Genomic DNA, 12885 nt, shown 5'->3' on the forward strand with positions numbered 1-12885 from the left:
TCCTGTTGGGAAAAATGCATGCAAGCTTGTCAATCAAATTGGCGTACAAGTGCGAAGTACTTTGTCCAGTTACAACATTAAAAATTGGAAAAGTGTTTATGCTGCTACTAAAGATGTGGTGCTTCAAAATATCACGGTAAATTTACATTGATGGTGTCTAACTCGTCTTTGTTGTCACTAAGCATATTAAATTCATATAATAATATTTTTATAATACATATACACTTCATTTTACAGGATCAGTTTGAGCTACAAGGAGATTCCAACTTGATAACGAAAACATTAAATACAAATGTGGAAGATTATTGAGTTGCAACTCTAACAAGTTGTATCAGACTTATAAAAAGCTTGTACAATCTCATGGTGCTGACTATGCAAGAAGCCACCCGCCAAAGAATACCACACTTAAGTAGTAGACTGGACTCGTTGATGGGAAATGGACCAATAAGGACTGGCTAGTAAATTATTTATGCGTATATTATTATTATCCAATATTTACTATATTATGTTGTCAAGAAGAGGTCCAAAAGAATATTCTTAATTTTTTGAGGAGCAAGGGTTATGATGACACTCTTACCTATGGGAGTGGTTCATCTTCAAGTTAAAACACTTATTGGTTAGTACTTTATCTTCAAGTTAAAACACTTCATTTTTTATGTATTATTTGAAACTAATTTTATTATATTACACTTGAAAATTTATATTTGCTTTCTACAACTTATACTTTAGGAGTTGTGATTTTAATTCATTGGTGTGGCTACTCTTAATGCATTGTTAGAAATGTTTCTTATAACGTAGTTAATGTTTTTACTTTACGATTTTAATGTAGTGTTTTTATATTTGTGCATATTTCTTATTGGTAGCTTTAGGGGATTTACTTTTGGCATTACTTGAAGACATATGAGAACATCTTCCATTGGTTCTAATTATATTATGCTACACGTTTTGTATTTTATAAAACATCTTGAGTTATTGTATGTGTTGCAAACAATTATTGTATGGAAGGAGTTTGAATTGGATACTTGTTTTATTTTTTACTTATGGAATGTATGGATCGATTTTTTATAAATGTGTTGTTGAAATAAATGTGTTAATCAAATGTGAGGTTTTAATAATGTAATGACATGTTACAGGTTAATATCAAAGCCATGAAAATAATAAAAACAGAAAATAAGTTTTAGCGACGAATTTTTTTGTCACAAATATAGCAACAAAAAATTATTTTAGTGACAAAATATTTCGTCGCTAAATGTAGTAGAATTTTGTAAGAGATGGCTTTAGTGACAAAAATTTTCGTCGCTATACGTGCCTGGATTTTCTTAAAAATAATTTTAGTGGCGAATTTTTTCATCACTATATGTACCCGAAAATAGTTTTAGTAACGAAATTGCTTGTCACTAAATATGATTTAATAAACTGAAATGGTTTTAGTGACGAAATATTTTCATCCCTGAATACTGTTTTTAGCGAGGAAAACATTTCACGACAAAACGTTTTCGTCGCTAAAAGTTTTTTTTTTTAAATCAAATCGGACTTTTAGTGACGAAAATTTTCGTCGCTAGGATTTTTAGCGACGGGGCTACAGCGACAAAACTCGTTTCGTCGTTAAAAGTCCTTAGTGATGAAAAACTGGACTTTTAGTGACGAATTTTTTCGTCACTGAAAATACATTTTGTTGTAGTGATAATATATCTTGCATAAATATTGTGTTAATTCAAGTGCAATAAAATGTTACTATATTTAACATTTATATGACAAATTTTAAGCAAGTAAAACAATCTATCATTTATGAATAGCAATTAAAAAATAAACATGAACAAATTTGTAGAAGCAACTATTAATACTTACAATAAGAAGTGAATGCTCGAAAATATGTTAAAACACAAGAGCTGTTTAGACCCTCAAAGTAAAAATTACGGCTCTATAGATTTTACTCTAACTTATGCTAAGTTCGGAATAAAGTAAATACGAGCGGATAAACAAACAAACTACTCTATTCCATATTCAATATAACACAGTAGTAATATGAAAGCTAAAAGAGTAGGGAAGAAGAATGCAAACACAAGATAACACGCCGATGTGTTATCGAAAAGGAAACCAAAATACTTGGCGTAAAACCTGTCCGCCGCCCTCCAAGCGGTAATCAATCCACTAGACAATCAGTTGGGATACATGGGTTAGCAAGAGACCCTCCAAGCCTAATCTACCCGATGCACCTAAGCCCTCCAAGCTCCTATTCCAACAAGGCTTCTTGGAACCATGTCTTGTCTAGCTCTCCGGATCCCGCAATATGCCCGATTGCATCCACCAAAGCCTGGCTTCTTCCAATGCTTCCCAGCAACACCAAAACCTCACTGAACACTCTGAAAGGATGTAGTAAGTGTTTGGGCTATCAACCTCTCAATGGTATGGAAATGGAGAGGTAGGAGTTGAGGAAAATCCACAAGCAATTGTGTAGAGAATTGTGGGTATAACAATCTCTAACTCTCAAGGTTTGTGGCTACGGTTTTCTCTCTGAATCACTCCTCAACATCTATGGGTAATGTGGGTATAAATAGTGTAGGTATAGAAAGTGTGTATCAGAAATGACAGTCTGGCAAAATAGAATGTTTCGTGGGTGTCTCGTGAGAAGGCCTTACCCTCAAGATACTCGCGAAAACTAGCTGTCTCCATCCTGTCCTAACTCCTCGCATTCCAGTCATGTGCAGGGCACATGCATCACTTTGCAGGATGCTTACTCGCGAGATACCCACAAAAACACTTCAGTCTTCAATGCCTTGAGCTTCACTCTCTCTCTTTCTCACACACAACCCTTACAAATAAATCCCACATGAAATATAGGGTACAAAAAATTGAACATAATTACAATCAAATTTGGCATGGAAGAAAAGCCAACAAAACACATAGTTGTAAATTACAACTTTACAAGAAGAATTCAATTTTGGCTTCAAAATACACCTAGGAAAGCTGCCAAATTAGACTCAAATTCAGTTTTGTTGAAGTTAAGCTCATGTGAAACTCATCTCTAACTTCTACTATATATAGGATTAATACGCCAATGTAGAGAAAGCAAGTAGGAAACACAAGACATTTATGCTTACTTGCTAACTTAGACTTATAAGCCATGTAAAACAAGAGAAGCAAGCAATGGATTGCTTGCCAACTTCAACAACTTGTGTACCCTCTTTAATTTTATTTCTTTTTAATTCATTTCCAGACAAACTAACATTTACTTTTTTTCTTTTTTGTTTCTAAACATGTTATTGTTAACAGGCTTGTGCCTGACTCCAAACCTATTTTAAAATAGACCCAACTTGAATCCCGTTCAAGTTTCATTTTTCAAATAGAACAAGTAACTGAGGTTCATATTGGAGTTCAAGTTTCATTTTACACAAAAACAAGGTGATATCAAGTAAAGTGCATAGCTAAGCTTGCTTTTGTGTTTGCCATGGTTAGTTCCCCATGCAAACTTTCACCCAATGCCACTTTTTTTTTAGAAAGGTAAGCCAATGCAACTTAAAACAACAAATTCAATCCAACAAAATCTCCGGCTAAAAGAAAATCCAAGCAAGGAAGCTTAACTCAAAGCTAATCCGATTTAAGCTAAGAAATGCAACAGGGCAGCTTCTCATATCCTCTACTTCCTTTTGGTCTATCTTCATAGCATAAATTGAAAAATGAAGGAAGAAAGCAACTCCTACATTGGCCCTATTTACTTTGGTAACTCTAAAACTATCGATTTACTTTGTAAAACATCTGCAGATTCTCTAGAACAGACCAACCTCATGTTTTTCATCTGTCCCACTAGTAGCACGTTCCACCAAGGCCATATCAAAATCAACAATACCTTTGCCTAGCCGTGAAATTGTTCATATAGTAACAACTTCTAGAGTCAGCTTTCTTGGCCATGTTTTCAACATGCATTTCAATTTCATTAGTAGACCCTTTGGCCACGTTCCACCCTTTCTCTCTCTCTCTCTCTCTCCCCCCTTGTACACCCCACACAAAAAGAAGGAGGGGGGGGGGGTGTGGACAAATAAAAAACTCAGAAAGAAATTTCAGTTTCATTTATTGAACTCACGATTTTTGCAGCTCAATATGTGTTCTATGAAAACATCCCATCAGATATTATAATAAATTGAGTTTTAAAATCCAATCCAAACTCACAAATTAGAACTCTTATTAGTGTAGAAATTGTTGGGTGCCTTACCGTGTGGGTCCAGCCCACTTGCTTGCCATGCCTTGTCAAAGCTCATTTATGAGCTTGGTTCCAAGAGTCTTCAAATTCAGCTTTCCATTTAATGAGAAGTGATGCAAAGCTTCCAAAGTCAGCATGCCATTTCTTGGGGAGTGACTTAGGCGTGTGAGACAAGCTGAAACTGAAAAGAAGAAAAGAAAGAAAAAAGGGCCATTCGGCCAGTGTGTGTGACAGAGAGAAACACACTTGAGAGAAGAGCTGAAGCAAGGGTGTCATTCGGCCATTGTGAGAAAAACACAGTGAGAGCTTCAGGAGGTGCAATCCGAAAAGATAGGGAAAAACACAGTGAGGGTGTGAGAGAGTGAAAAAGAAAAATGAGATTTTTTTTTTTTCTCAAGTTACACACAAGGAAGATAAATTGGTGGAGTTCTCATGAAGTTTTTGAGTGCTACAACCATGGAGAGTTGGAGTATTCAGAGGAAGATTTTGCTACTGACTTTGTGGTGAGATTGTATTTACTCCTTGAGATTTATTTGTTGTATATCCAATTTATTGTGGACTCAAGTTTAGTATAAACTTGATAGTTGTAATCTCTCTTTCATAATGGATATTTTTAGGAGCTGCTCCTTGGTTTTTCCCTCTACACTAGAGAGATTTCCACGTAAGATTTGGTGTTTTTGTGTGATTGTGTTTATGTGGTGCTTGCTGGAATGATTTTTTTGTTTCCATAATATTGCTATTGTTTGGTACTCATTCATTTTAATTCACAAATAGACATAGAGGGGATTAGGATTTTTCCCCAACAGAAATTACCTCTATAAAATACATACAAAGATTCAGCTAGACATGGATTGTTTCCGCAGCGCAGAAAAAAGACATAGAAACCTGCCGTTCAGTCTAGGAGATGATCATAAAACTGACCTATAAGACCAGTCCAAGGGTTCATTGTCTTCCGAATTAGGACGCCAGTGTATTTACTCCACATCCAGGAAGTCCAACCCTCCAACAGAGCTCTACATTGAATGTAGTCAAGAGCTTGTTGATCATTTCAAGTTAGGTCACCACAAAAACAGAAATGAGATCATGCATAAGGCATCTAGAATAGATAGAAAAAGATTTTGATTTACCTTTAAAAAAAAATATCATAAAGATCCTTTGGAATTCTATAAAATTCAATCTGATCAACAGATTTTTCTGGCTTCGAATAGGGTATGTATTTATCGTATTTTCCATACAGGGTATAGAACTTCTTCCGTGTACCCACTAGGAAGCTTCTTAAACAATGGAATCTACCAGCCTTCTTGATGCATTGTTGCTCTAATAGTATCTGCAACAGGCATCCCAACAGAACCAACCTCAGGATTGAATCCACAGCTGTAAAAACATTTTTATGACATGCTTCAGGATATTGGATTTTATTAGGGCCATCAGCAAAGCCCCCTTTTCCATTCGGAAACCTATCCCACAAGGAACCTTGGATGTAAACGTGTCTAGGATCCTTCGACACTGGAGATAAAAATCTTCAGAAGATTTGCTGATTTCATTGGAATTTGTAAAATAAGGATGGAGTCTCAGGTCATTTTTCAAAGTTTTGTTGACGTCGTCTGGTGGAACATGTTCATTTCCACCTACCCAAAGAACAGGACCAGGATGGTTCCTTAGAAGCAAAACAGCTTCTCTCGCATATAGAAAGAAAAGATCATGATCCAGAGGACCATTTGTATTCAATACCGGATCACCTCGTTTGACAACGTCTCTAGTAATCCAAAACTCTTGCCACACCTACAAAAATCAAATCAACCATATGGAAGTCATTTAATAGTGTAATAACTTAGAATATTAAATCCAAAGTAGCACATTGGAATCCTTAGGTTTGGTTAGCCTCGAGCCTTGATTAACCCTGTAGACAGGCTTAGGTCTCAAGAGGATAAATCATTCAAAATAATGCAACGTAGAATTCACTCTGGTAGGAACATTTTAAGGCTTCATTTACTAAATAATCAAGTGCACCAAATTAAAAGTACCAAAGAATCCTAATGCAATATGCCAAACAGAACAATGTCAAATTTTGAGAAAAACAACGCTGAGATAGGTTAATGGCAATTAAAAAAATACAACTGAACTCAATAGAGCCATATTTAGAGTCCAATATTTCCATACAAATCCTACATTGATCCAATATATCCATTTAGCTCTATTTAGAGTCCATGTCCCCTGTTGAATCAGTTAACAATGGCAATACGAGACGGAATACAGAGTGAATGCATTCACTAACTTAGAGGACAAGATATAGAAAATTTGATTAAGACAGTTTTTAATATATAAACAAAGACCACTGACCTGACTAGCAAGGAGTTCATTATTTAAGTTTCAAAGCACTCAAGAACAAGAGGGTGGCCTGTAATAATATTAGGTCTATGGCAGAGGCAGTCAAAAAAGATAAAATAGACAATTTTCTAACAGAATGTTTAGCCCAAAATAGAGGTCAATGTCAAATGATCATGATAATAGTAATAATCCATGTAGCTGACCTGAGAAATTAGAAATCAAGCAGTGTTGAGTTGTACCGTAGAAAATAAAGAATTTTCTAGCAAGCATAGGCTTGCTCATGTCTTAATTTGTTCCCACAACATGAGTTCTACTTGTTTAAAATCAACTTTTGACACTTCATATAAAGGGAAATAGTTTGTGCTTGTGACGCGCTATTGCCACTCTATGTATTTTATAGTTTAAGGTAAAAACTTTGTGGACAATTTAGGTTAGAGAAAATAAATACCCTAATAATTTTGAAAAGAATTATAAAAACCAAAAACGCCAAAATTTATGGTAATTTTCATCATCATGGACTGATTTTAGCAATTTACATACCACCAACTTATAAAGTTACAAGAACACCATCACTATCGGGAAAGTACAGCAGACTAGCAGAGTTTAGTAGTTAGCTTTTTCCAGTTATGAAACTTTCTCTACAAAACTGATGCATCAATGTAGTCTTGGCAATTGGCATTTCTTGCATCTTATGCTGCAAGCATTCCATGACAATACCCTCAGTATAAAGTAAACTTTGGCATGGCCTTTTTGTGGTGGGCAAAAAAGAACAGCAAGCAAGTTTTGACCATCTGGATGCAGAATATCAGTGACATGAAGAGAATGCCTCAGAAACATCCCTTTTGGCATGGCCTTTTTGTGGCCATTTAAATATACTTCTACAGAATAATTTATTCCACAAAAATTCAGATCCAATTGTGATGAATATTTTAGTTTAATTAAAGTCTGAGAGTTATATATATATATATATATATATATAGAGAGAGAGAGAGAGAGAGAGAGAGAGAGATTTAAAATATTGCCTCCTTTAATAATTTAAGCCCACGTCCTAATTATATTTTAGCCCATGTTCTAAGTATATTAATGCCCATTCATTTTGATATGTGAATTGAAAAAAGAAAAAGAAGAAGAAGAGGCGTGAGTGAGAAAGGGGAACTGTAAAAACAAAAAAAACAAAAAAAAAAGCAAATCAAAACAAAACAAAAAGAACAAAATTTAGTTACAAAATTAGTTATAACCTTATGCTACAACCTTATTCAATATCTTTTTATTGAAGGTAAATTTTGACAAATCCACTATTCAATTACATTTTCTTTTTATATCCTTCATATTTACAAAATTTCTAGAAAATTAAAGATCAATAACTATGTCACCAATAAATTGTTTAAATTACAAATTTTTGTAGTTTAAAATTATGCATAAAATATAAGCTTATAGAACATATAGTAAATAATATTCGATTGACACAAAATTTGACATGTATATTAAAAATAATAAGAACATGCAATTAAACAGTTAGATTTTTCAAAATATATAGTAATATTTATTTTATTGAGTAAGATTATAATCTTAGATTACAATCAAATTTGTAACTAAATTTTGTCAAAAAAAAGACTATGCGACAAAGAGAAGAGGGGAAAGTGGCTAACAGCTGGGCAATTAAAAGTTAAATTGAAAAATAAGAGGTTGACAAAAATTTATCCACACAACTCTATTTAAAAAAAAAGAAAAAAGAGAGAGAGATAAGTTCTTAAAAACAAAAAAATGAGAGAGAAAGTTATTAAAAAGATGAAGAGACAGCGTGAGAAAAACAGAAAAATCATGAGAAAGACTAAATATAGAGATACAAGGTTACAGATCTTTTTTTCTTTTCTCTTTTTTACTCTTTTTTTCGACATACTTGTGTCCCCGCCATATCCAATATTAAAAACCAAAAAAAAAAAAAAAAACGGCTAGGACACATCTTGCAGCCTCCTGTGTAGAGAAATAGAGACGAAGGTCTCCATTATATATACCCCAAGGCTCCAATACCCAAAATCATACCACATAAGAATTAAGGTTCTTCAAAATCTTGCCTAGGGCTCTCCATTAAGTCTCCATAACATGGGCCGTCTCACTACTGTCATAGATACTAAGGGTGTGGCACCCCTACCGGCGGATCAGCTAAGGAACACTTTCAAGAAATTCGACACTGATAATGACAATCAGCTCAGCATTGAAGATCTAACGAAAGCCTTTAAATCCCTCAGCCTACTAATATTATGTGTGCTTTGTGCTTGCAAGCTTCAGCTTCTTCTATATGATGTAGAATCCAGAAGAAGCTATACCCTCCGCAACGTTTCCTCTAAAAATTTATATGAGGAGGCAATTCGGTTGTGTTGGTTTCCTGTTTTACTTTTCTTTGCCTTTCTGGTTGTGCCTGTTTTTCCTCGGCAGCTATGTAATATCCAAGTGGTAATAACAAGGAATATTGTGTGCTCACTATGTTTACGTGGTGGAAGCAGGATTTATATGGCCTACTAGAAACCTTATACACTGACCATTATCGCTCCAAATTCTATAGTATGCTTAAGCGCGTAGCAAGGAATTTTTACTTTTAAGGGTTAATTTGTTGTAAATTTTTTTTTTAAATCTCTGCTACAAAAATTGGTGTATTAATACAATAATCATATTTCAAAAATCTCTTTAATACAGAATTATCAACTTTGATATATTATCATATTCTCAACAATTATTTACTTCACTATATATATATACAAAAATTTTCATCATTGTTTTAAAAAATGATGATATAAAGAGATAAAATATATTACAATATAGCAATACAAAAATTGAACAACAAAATCTTGATAAAAAAAACATATTCATTAAACTAATTAGAAAGCCAAAAATTCATATGGTCAGATTCATATTATAATAAATAAATAAAAACAAAAACAAAAAACCATATCACCATTATCATATGTATAACAAAACTAAAATCTAAATGCCCATATGCTTGAGTTTATTTGGTTGTGTTGAAAAGAGAGTTAACGTGTTGACTTGAGAGAGGGAGGGCAGTGTAGGCTGGCAGATATGTTATTTTAAACAATATTTAGGTGACAAATAAGGGAGTACTTAATGATAATGATAAGGCCAATCAAGCTGCATATTCCTTTTTATTTTAATTCATTTTTTGTATTTTATGAAGCATCATTATTAATTGCTTAAGAAATCAAACAGTTGAAACAAATCATGACTAGTTTTGACCAAATTTTACCTTTCTTTTTAATTACTAAAAATAATTTGACTTATAAAATAAAATAAAAATTAAGTACGCAAGTCAAGTACTTAAAATCCTTGATAGAGTGGCCAAGAGTTTCATGCATCTCAGTGATATTACCTGCTCTTCTTTATAAAGAGAATTAGAATTCGAATTCTCCATCTCATTGTTTTAATTATTGGATTATCAAAGTAAAATTCTTGATTGAGCTAGTGCAATAACTATTGTAGAAGACCGTGGCATACTCTTTTAATTTTTTTCAAGGTGGGACTTTTTGGTACGTCTTTCTCACAAAACAAAGAATCTCAAATTAGTACGAGAAAAATATTAGCAACATTTTTACTTATAATTAGGCTTTCTTCCCCTTTGTATTTCATTTTTGAGGTGCAAAACTCTTATATTGAAAATTCATATAATACTTGACAATAAATTTTTTTAAATCTCTCTCTTAAATTTAAAATGAAGAAGTATTTCTAAATATAGTTGGGCTAACAACTTAATAAGTTGGGTAACATATATTCATTGAGATATTTAGTATTATTTATGCCACAAACCACCAATTGAACCCCATTCAACCACAAATCTGGTAACCAGCTCGTTTCTCGATTATTTGTTTTAAAACCTGGAGCATCATCCATTAAGTACACCTAAGGTTTATATTAAACCGCGATTGGAAATTTGATAGGATTGTCATTCTTTCCCCATAATGACCATGTATATTTATTTGATATGACAAGAATGAAGCATGTAAAAGACTAAAACACTTGCTTGACGAGATAGAAAGGTTGTTTGGTTGGTCTGGAAAATTCTATTTTCCAGAAATTGAAATCCGTTGACCGAAAAAAAATGCCTTTGACCACAGAAATCATTTTACACTTCCATTTTCCCTTCAAAGTATTTCCGGAGAGAGAGAGAGAGAGAGAGAGAGAGAGAGAGAGAGAGAGAGAGAGAGAGAGCGCGCGCACGAGAGGAGAAGAAACATTCCAGTCAGTCCGACGAGGCGAACTCCGAGCTCCAGTCCGCGCCGATCTCGCGAGCTCCAGTCCGACGACCGATCGGCGCGGTGCTTCGCGAGATCGCGCCGTCGATCGCGATCTCACGAGATCGAGATCGCGCCGTCGATCGCGATCTCACGAGATTGAGATCGCGCCGTCGCGAGATCAAGCCGGATCAAGATCGCGATCGACGGCACGATCTCGCGAAGCGTCGATCGCAATCTCACCTTCGCGAGATCGCGATCTCGGATCGCGATCGTTGATGATTTTTTTCCTGAGTTTGTCTTTTCCTTCTTCTTTTCCAAACACCAGAAAATATTTTTCGGAAAATTTTTTGAAATGCAACCAAACACATGAAAACATTTTCCTTTCCGGAAAATAGCATTTCCGGAAAATGGAATATTTTCCGGAAATGCTTTTACACGAACCAAACACAGCCTAAGTAACCGAAGTTTAAAAGTAAAAATAAAAATTAAACACGTGATATATTATTGTTGGTGGAGTAAAAAATAATACCAAAAGTGGTAAGAAGAATTTTGTACCATTTTTATTCCATATGCCAAGTATCGGGCCATAGTTATTCACTTTCAAATAATGATCCTAATTGAGAATGGATGGTATTCGCTTTTCTATTTTGATTAAGGATTCTATCTCATGAATGAGTGGCAGGTGCTATGATACTAAGGGGATAACACACATGCCAAGACCTTGAATGTTATCCAATGAGTATCTAAATCTAGACGCAGATAGACAGAAGGTAAAGTTTAAAGCCAAAATTTTTTAACATGAATTTTATAGTTTGATGATATTTTTGACTTGTAAGCATAAAGCTTGAGGTGAATTGAATTGAATTACTCTTAACAATTTTCCCCTTTATATATGGGATTTCATGCTCAAAACATAACAATAGTAATAATAATGATAACTTACTATACTAATTCATGCATGACAAGCATCAGGTAATAGTTTTTACTTTGGACTAATGATTCTATTATGTGAGGGTAAATGGGTTTCGCTTCACACTTATTACTGAAGATTTTATTTTGAGGAAGGCTGAAAGGGAAGGAAGCACCACACTAGTATTGAAAGTAGAGTGACAAGTCTGTTGAAATCATACCTGTGACGACATTATTGATGCTTTTAAAGTGGCATTTCAGTGCAATAGAACTCAAATTGACCCGCTTGGCTTCCAAATTTCGTTCCCATAATTTCTTGGACCCGACCATGAATGTTGTCCGATAAGCATCTTAATCTAAAATCAGTTAGCATAAAAGCTATAGCGAAAGCTATCGACTTTTGACACACACATGAACCACTCCAACAATTTTCCATTCACGTGAGAATTCGAATTCTCTGCCAACGTATTTGGATTCATAGATTCAAGTATTCTTTTGTTGTGGATATGGTTTCGTAGGAGGTTAAGAAAAAGGCGGAATTCTTATTTCCATATTAAAAGTTTCGTCTTTCTTATCTAGTTGCTTTTATACACCATATATTCTAAATGTTTGGACAACTTTGCAGATGCTACAATTTGATACCATGAGATATTTTCGAAAATTTGATTCTTGTGTTTGATTGTGACACATGTTTTCTTTTCATTTGAATGAATTTGCATGGATTGAAACAACATTATCAACACTAAATAGAATGAAAATTTCTAACATTCAAATATATTCGGGCTAGCTTCACATGCACAACGACAGTGACACTTCTTAATCAAGAAAACTTGGAATAGATCTCGTGTAGAGACAGAGACGAGGTTCATTATATATACCACAGGGCTTCAATACCCCCAAACTCCAACCACATAAGAAGGTTCTTAAAAAACTTGCCTAAGCCTCCATCCTCCAAGTCTCCATAACATGGGCCGTACAATATTTAAGCCTGCGCCCCTACCGGAGGATCAGCTAAGGAAAGTTTTCAAGAAATACGACACCAATAATGACAATATGCTCAATAAGGAAGAGCTAAAGAAAGCCTTTGAACACCTGGCTCAATTATCCCTGGCTTTCGTGCCGACCGTGGCCTCCTCCATGCTGATGCCAATGAAGATGGATACGTCAACGAAGGGGAGATGAACGAACTCGTCAAACACGCTGAGC

The 12885-nt window shown here is 34.5% G+C and overlaps 1 pseudogene; it reads right to left on the bottom strand.

The window, feature by feature from the left end:
• Positions 1–4984: 4984 nt before the first annotated feature.
• On the bottom strand, positions 4985–7375 carry LOC126693832 (mannosylglycoprotein endo-beta-mannosidase-like; annotated as a pseudogene).
• Between the last annotated feature and the right edge of the window lie 5510 nt (positions 7376–12885).

This window comes from Quercus robur, chromosome 2, assembly GCF_932294415.1.
Source record: "Quercus robur chromosome 2, dhQueRobu3.1, whole genome shotgun sequence".
NCBI lineage: Eukaryota > Viridiplantae > Streptophyta > Magnoliopsida > Fagales > Fagaceae > Quercus > Quercus robur.